At 57.1% G+C, this 8,273-nt stretch overlaps 1 protein-coding gene across 1 annotated transcript in view; it reads left to right on the top strand.

Moving 5' to 3' along the window:
* LOC135983306 (olfactory receptor 5AR1-like) overlaps positions 1 to 8,273 on the top strand; it is a 37,336-nt gene that overhangs the window by 5,738 nt on the left and 23,325 nt on the right. The gene's annotated exons all lie outside the window — the stretch shown is intronic.

Genomic DNA, 8,273 nt, shown 5'->3' with positions numbered 1-8,273 from the left:
ATTAATTTGATAAAACGTGTGTTGGGGCAGGGAAGAAAAGCTTAAAGCTGGTTACTTCAAACATGAAGGGTTTTATTTTCTTCTTGTAATATATTTCAGTTGATTAATCCAGGGGTCAGAGTGCTACGCATACTTTTAGACGCAGTTACTAATGTCTACTAGCGAACTAGCCTTGCATACTGCTTTAATGCTGTTGAAAATTCATCATCGCATAAGGACAAAACAACTTATACCAAAAAACAAAATAAAATTAATACAATTCTTTGCTTCATAGTCACTGGATGTTGATTCATTATAATGTTCATAGGTGACTTTTTACAGCAAAATTATCCTAAGAGGAACAGTTCATGGGGATAAGGGATCATTTCAAATGAGAGAAATGGATAGACCCCTTAGTATAATGCATTACCCTTTCCCACACCAACAGGATGTTGACTCTTCACCTTTATTTATCATGGATTTCAGCATTCTTGCCTAATTCCATGTTCCTTATAATACAGTGGCAACCTTTTTCTTCATCACTCTCCCAACAGCATCATAGGGGTTCGGTCCAACTGATTAATTTTGCATGAACCACACACTTGATCACTGCAATTTACTGTGAGGAAAATTTTGTTTACCCCACCCCCAGCTTCACAAGTGCAGAAGGCACTCAGAGACCATAGACAAGAACAGGCTATAAATGAGAAGATTCCAACAGGCAGGGGAACTGTGCACATGCACTATGCAGTGTGGGGCTGGTAAGCCAGCCTGTTTCCCACCAGAGGGCCAAAAGTATTTCCGATTCTTATAAGCTGTAACTATTAACCTGATTTTCCAACTGACCCTCCAGTTTAGCAGGTGCAAATTTGCTTCCTCAGTTAATTTACCAACAATTTTGTGGGAAAAAATTGTGGGCCACAATTTATTGTGGATGCAAAATTTCAGCAGTGAAACTGGAGGCTCAGTTTGAAAATCAAACCCTTATGCCTACAAAAGAATATTTAAAAAAAAACATGCAAATTCATTAATAATTGTCAAACTCCATATAACAACATCCTATATTAAATCAGCCTTATCACTGCAAAATCCCATACAAGATTCACCATGAGCCAGTCTTTCCTTAACTTCTGAAAACTGAGGCCCCCTTCAGTAAACTGAAATCAAACACTACCTCTCCCCCCCACTCACTATTACCGCCATCTAGTGTTAAAGGCCTAGCCATATTTTAGATCTTCATAATATACTTCCTCCTCTTTCTTATATGCTTTGAGCAGCAAAATAGTTCACAGTGCTGACTTTTAAAACAGCATCACTGGCATTTGAGTCAGTCCCCACTGAAATGAAAGGGGCACTTCACACCTCTCCAACCTCTTACTTCAGGGTCTCTGCAGACTCAGACAGACAACACTGCATCATCTTCAAGTCACATTTTGTTGGGTTTCTCTGCAGCCATAACAGCTAGACTTACTTTTTAAAAAAATGAAAGCGAACACTAGGGAACAGTTGAGATGTGTATGTGCCCCCAGGACTCGTCTTTTAACCCCATGCCTTCATCGGGGAGTTGTGCCATACACTTTGGGAAACACTACCATAATCACACACTCCATTTAATGGCATGCCATAATAAACCATCCTCACAACTGCCAAACTCCATCTGAATCTAGTGATGAGGGAACCTCAGACAATTCAATGTATGGACAGTGTATCTGAACTATCCAGAGCTATGGGGTAACCCTCCAGGTCCATGCAGTTATCTGCCCTCACCCACTCCTCCTTCAGCCTTACCCTGTGGTGTTTTCCTGCAGCAAAGGAAGCTGGATCTGTGGTGGACGGAGCTGCTGTCCCACGGGGGTATTTGGGAGGCTGCTCCCCTCAAACCCTGGCAGCTCCCAAATACCCCCGTGGCAGCAGCATGGAGCAGAGAGTTGGGCCGAGGATGCTGCTCCCTCGCTAATGAGTCAGACCAGGACTCTGCGCCCCCGTGCCATGTTTTCAGGATTTACATAGACACAAGGCATGTCCCTCCGCCAGGGCCGGTGCAAGGAAGTCTCGCGCCCTAGGTGAAACTTCCACCTTGCGCCCCCCCCCCACAGCCCTGCGGCAGCTCCCTACCCCACCCTGAGGCGCACCCCCCCCCCCCGTGACAGCTTCCCCCCACCTGCCCTGAGGCGCCCCCCCCCACAGCAGCTCCCCACCCCCAGGGAGCCATGCAGCAGCTCCCCACCCCAGCTCACGTCTGCTCCACCTCCTCCCCGAGCACGCCGCCCCCGCTCTAATTCTCCTCCCCTCCCATGCTTTTGGCGCTGCAAGCCTGGGAGGCAGGAGAAGTGGAGCGGCCCAGGAACGCTGTAAAAAAAAATTGGGGGCACCGCTTTTTGGCGCCCCCAATTCTTGGCGCCCTAGGCAACCGCCTAGTTTGCCTTAATGGTAGCACCAGCCCTGCCCTCCCCCAGGCTGCTCCAGCCCAACCCGCAGACCCCCCAGTGTGAGCAGGGAGCCCCAGCGCCGGCTCCATGGCCCAGTGCAGCACAAACACAGCAGCGCACTGCAGTCAGGGCCCATGACGTGAGGAGCGTGGTGGTCACAAACTGATTCTTCACTGACCCCCTCCCAAAATCCCTCCACCAGCCCCCTCCAAACTCCCCATTTCCTCCCCTGACTAACCCCCTCCCCAACTCCTGTCCAGCTGTCCCCCTTCCCCTCCCCAATTGATACCCCTCCCCTGGCTTAACCCCTCTTTCCCCCACTCTCAAATTAGCCCCTCCTATAACTGACTGCCCCTCCCCTCTACTGACTGACCCCCCAAATTCCCCCTCCCTCATCCAACTAACCCCCACTAGGGTTGCCAACCCTCCTGGTTTGGCCGGGAATCTCCCAGAATCGGGCTCGATCTCCTGGAGGCTCCTAAAGCCAAACCGGGAGATCAGCCACTAAGAGACCGGTGGCGCAGTGGGGCTGAGGCAGGTCCCTGGCTGCCCTGGCCCCACACCGCTCCCGGAAGCAGCCAGCCTGTCCCTTCCTGCGGTCCCTAGGCGGGGAGGTTTGCAGGGGGTCTCCACGTGCTGCCCCCACCGTGAGCGTCGACTCTGCAGCTCCCATTGGCCGCGGGGGCGGTACCTGTAGGCAAGGGCAGCGCGCGGAGACCCCCTGCCCCCGCAAGGGGTTGCAGGGAGGGACGTGCTGGATGCTTCCAGGAGCAGCGCAGAGCCAGGGCAGGCAGGGAGCCTGTCTCAGCCCCGATTCGCCGCCGACTGGGACTCGGAGCCACCCGAGGTAAGTGCCACCCGGCCAGATCCCACACCCGAGCCTGCACCCCGAGCCTCTTCCTGCACCCAACCCCAGCCCTGAGCCCCCTCCAAACTCCTTCCCAGATCCTGCTCCCCACACCCGAGCCTGCACCCCGAGCCTCTTCCTGCACCCCAGCCCTGAGCCCCCCCCACACCCAAACTCCCTCCCAGATCCTGCACCCCACACCCGAGCCCGCACCCCGAGCCTCTTCCTGCACCCCAACCCCAGCACTGAGCCCCCCCACCCAAACTCCTTCCCAGATCCTGCACCCCACACCCAAGCCTGCACCCTGAGCCTCTTCCTGCACCCCAACCCCAGCACTGAGCCCCCCCACCCAAACTCCTTCCCAGATCCTGCACCCCACACCCAAGCCTGCACCCTGAGCCTCTTCTTGCACCCCAACCCCAGCACTGAGCCCCCCCACCCAAACTCCTTCCCAGATCCTGCACCCCACACCCAAGCCTGCACCCTGAGCCTCTTCCTGCACCCCAACCCCCAGCCCTGAGCCCCTTCACACCCAAACTCCCTCCCAGATCCCGTACCCCACACCCGAGCCCACAGCCCGAGCCTCTTCCTGCACCCCAACCCCAGCACTGAGCCCCCCACCCAAACTCCTTCCCAGATCCCGTACCCCACATCCCGTCCTGCACCCCAAACCCCTCCTGCACCCCAGCCCTGAGCCCCCCCACACACCCAAACTCCCTCCCAGATCCCGCACCCCACATCCCGTCCTGCACCCTGAGCCCCTCCTGCACCCCAACCCCAGCCCTGAGCCCCCTCCTGCACCCTAGCCCCTTTCCCCAGGCTCAGCCCAGAGCCCCCTCCCACACTGCGAACCCCTCAGCCCTAACCCAGAGCCTGCACCCCGTGCCCCACCCCAGTGAAAGTGAGTGAGGGTGGGGGGGATGGAGTGAGCGGGGGCGAGGCCTCAGAGAAGGGGCAGGGCAGTGATGGGGTCTCAGTGAAGGGGTGGGGCAGGGGCAGGGCAAGGGTGTTTGGGTTTTTCTGATTAGACAGCTGGGAACCCTACAAAACCCCCTTCACAATTAACACCCCTCCCAAGCTCCCGTCAACCAACTGACCCCCCCAAATCCTCCCCTCTCCAACTGATCCCTCCTCCCAAGCTCCTCCCTCCCCCATCCCTGGCCCCATCCTGAATTCCCCCCTCTCTAGCCCCTGAGGGGCCCCCTGAGCTCAACCCCTCCCCCCTGCACCCCTGGAGTCAGTGATGTCGGTTTAACTGTCACCCCAGGAACATTTGAAGTTCCCCTCCCCCCAAGGGGCCACCTGCACCCTCGTTCGCGTCAGGGGATAGGGGTTCATTTGCATAGAGGAGGCTGGAGCAGCCAATCAGGGGCTGGGCTGGGTGCTGGGGGGCTATGAAGGGCTCCCCAGGGCTCAGGGCACGCAGACCCCTGGCTGGATTATGCCTGTGCTGGGAGCCTGGGCAACAATTATCTTCAAGTCACATTTTGATGGGTTTCTCTGCAACCATAACAGCTAGACTAAGGTGACCAGACAGCAAGGGTGAAAAATGGGGACAGGGGGTGGGGGGTAATAAGAGCCTATATAAGATAAAGCCCAAATATCGGGACTGTCCCTATAAAATCGGGACATCCGGTCACCCTAGCATTAGCATCGTGGAGCAGAGAGCCAGGCTAAGCATGCCGCTCCCTTGCAAATGAGTCAGAATGGCATCTACACCCCTGACCAGATGGGTGCACTCAGCCAAAGGGCCAAGCAGCACCCACGCCAGGTTTATCAGCATTTACACAGACAGAGATCCACAAAGCACATCCCTCCCCTGGGCTGCTCTGGCCGAGGCCAGAAACCTCGCTGTGAGCAGGGACCCTCAGAGCCGGCTCTATGGCCCAGTGCAGCACAAACACAGCAACGCCCTGCAGGCAGGACCCAAATGGGGGGTGGTCAAAGAACTGATTCTCCACTGACCCCTCGTAACAACCCGCAACCAGCTCTCCTCAAACTCCCCCTCCCCTCACCCACACCTGTAACCTGTGACTGATCTCCCAAACTTCCTCCACCCCTCCCCAATTGACCCAATCTCCCTCCCTTCCACCCCACCCCTCTCCCATTGACCCCATCCCAAACAGCCCCTCCTTCCCCCCCCCCCACTGACGTCCCCAGGGCTGCAGCTCTCTGATTGAACCACGACTTTTACTTGCACACTGGGTGCCAGTCTGACTTCTCTCCCTGTCCCCGAGCCAAAGCTGCCAAACGAGTAGGACTGAAGGGATTAATGCTGGGGCAGCTGGGTGTTTGGGAGGGATGTACCAGGGAGGGGTTTGCTGGGAGCGGATATTGGCAGGGCATGTTAGTTTCACTTCTGTTCCCCAGGCCCTGCTTCCTGGCTGCAGATAGAGAAGCCACTTCCTGACTGTCTCAATGGAATGGCCTAGCTCTTTCTCCAGGGTCCCATCCGAGCGGGGTGGCATGGAGGGGACAGGGAGAGACCTTCTGCTGGAAACCTTGGATGATCTGAGGAAGGATGATCTCAAGAGGTTCAAGCACAAGCCATTCCCTGGGGTCAGCTGGAGAAGGGGGATCCCGTGGATGTTACCGACCTGCTGATCAGTCACTATAGGGAGCGCTACGGAGTGGAGGTGGCTGTGAAGGTGCTGAGAGACATCAGGCAGAGACAGCTGGCGGAGAGACTCAGCAGAGCTGGTAAGGAACGAGCCAGAGAGAGACCAGCCTGTCCCTGATGCAGGAGTTTGAGACTGGGGGGGTTAAGAAATCTGTTTCCACTCTCCCCAACCCCTGTTCAGCATCTGCTCTCTCACCTCCAGGGGAACAAGGCACTCGCTCCGCAGGGACAGCCCCGCGCCAACCCTGTAAACGGCGAACTTTGAGTCCGGAGCATCTGGCCCCCTCGAGGAGCTGGCCTGGAGCTCTCCTCCCTCCTTAGCAGGTGGTACTCTGCCAGCCCCCCTTCCCTGGGAATGCTGCCTCTCGCCAGGCTGGGTCTCTACCCAGTCAACCCTCTGTGGGTTCGGTCTGCTCAGTCTGTCCCTGAGCCTGGGGCACTGGGCCCGTATGTGGCCTTTTTGGCCACAGTGGTAGCAGCCCATGTCCCATGGGTCCCCTTGAGTGGGTCGGATGGCCCTGACGCCGGATGTTCCCCTCTGATGGGGTTTTTCTGTATTTTCCCACGGGGAGGTCCCATGGTGACTCTCTCTCTGCGTTGTGGTGGGACTGTTCCTTTGGGACTCCTCCCTTTTATCTCCTGACCGGCTCTTTACAAACTCATCGGCCAGCTGGCCTGCATGTCGCGGGTTCTCTGGCTTTCTGTCCACCAACCACAGCCTCAGGTCGGATGGGCACCGCTCATACAGTTGCTCCAGTACCAGCAGTTTAATCAGGTCCTCCTTCATCTGGGCCCCACCAGCCCACTTGCTGGCGTATCTTTCCATGCGGGCGGCTAGTTGCAGATATGAGATCTCAGGGGTTTTATCTTGACTCCGGAACCTTTCCCGGTACATTTCAGGAGTCAGCCAAAACTCACGTAGCAGGGCCTTTTTGAATAGTTCGTAGTCCCCTTTCTCTGCCTCTCCCAGTTGGCGGTACAATGCCACGGATTTGGGGTCCAGTAAGGGGGTAAGGACCCGGAGTCTGTCCGCGGGATCAACCCGGTGCAGCTCGCAGGCCATCTCAAAGGCCTCCAGGAAGTCATCCATGTCCTCCCCCTCCTTGCGTGGGGCCAGGATGCACTTATCAAAGCTCCGTGCAGTCCTGGGTCCCCCCTCACTCACCGCAGCCGGGGGTTCGCTGCCCTTCAATCTCGCCAGTTCCAGGTCATGCTGACGCTGTCTCTCATTCTCCTCCCGTTCATGCTGTCTCTGTCTCTCTTTCTCCTCCCGTTCACGCTGATGCTGTCTCTCTTTCTCCTCCCGTTCATGCTGTCTCTGTTGTTCACGATCCTCCAGCTCTCTCAGTTTTAGCTCTTTCTCCCATTCCAATCAGTTCCGCTCCACGGATGCCGAATGTCGCCGGGAGGATCCTCTGCTGGCCGGCGAGCTTCGCCGGGGGGGTCACGGCGCCTTCGGTATTTGCTGGGCTCCTCCCCACCCTTCCCCTAGGCATAGGAAGGAGGGGTCTCGGGAAGCCCTCAGCAGCCGGCTGACCACTTCCAGCTGGGACAGACACTGGTGCCTGCACTGCATTTGCCAGGCTGCTTCCCTGAGACACAGGGATCAGTTCATTCGCGCGATCTTCCGCCTCCAGCCGGGCAATGAGCTGTGCTTTGGTGAGCCTCCCAATGCACAGCCCCCTCTGCTTGCACAGCTCCACCAGGTCGCTCTTAAGCCGCTTGGCATACATCTTCCTGCTGGCCACTCACCGGCCTGTGTGCTCACAGCTCCCCACAGTTCCCAGGGGGACCCCTAGTGTGCCAGCCCTTCTCGAGGTCACCGCCTCTCTGCCAGGGTCGAGCTGCAGACTCCTCCGCCCCTGGGACCACTCGCTGCGATCCCCCCGGGGGACCCTGTTACTGCAAAAGTCCTTCTCGCTGGTCACACACTCCCAGGGGTAATAACCGTCTCTCTCTCACTCTTCAGCACGCCTGGTCCCCGTCAATCCCCCTTCGTTTTACTGCTCCCCAGTCACTTACTGCAGGAAGCGCCGTCCACGGGGTGCAGTAGATCCCACCGCTGCCACCAGTTGTCATGGAGTATTGGGGGACTCAGGGCCCTGCACCCCCGGCTTCCTGCGATTCACCATGACTCTCAGCCAGCCAGTAAAGCAGAAGGTTTATTTGGATGACAGGAATACAGTCCAAGACAGGTCTTGCAGGCACAGACAGCAGGACCCCCTCAGTTAAGTCCAGCTTGGGGTCCCAGGGCATCCCAGCCCACCCCCCTTTGGGGGGGGGTCAGAGCCATCTCTGCCTCCCAGCCATCTCTCCAGCTCGCTTCCAGCACTCTCCCTCAGCGACCCCACCCACAGCCTTTGTCCAGTTTCCCGGGCTAAGGAGTCACCTGGCCTTC

The sequence above is a fragment of the Chrysemys picta genome, chromosome 4, assembly GCF_011386835.1.
Source record: "Chrysemys picta bellii isolate R12L10 chromosome 4, ASM1138683v2, whole genome shotgun sequence".
Classification (NCBI taxonomy): domain Eukaryota; kingdom Metazoa; phylum Chordata; order Testudines; family Emydidae; genus Chrysemys; species Chrysemys picta.
Note: the sequence above shows the minus strand (reverse complement) of the source record. Positions and strands in the feature narration are given on the sequence as shown.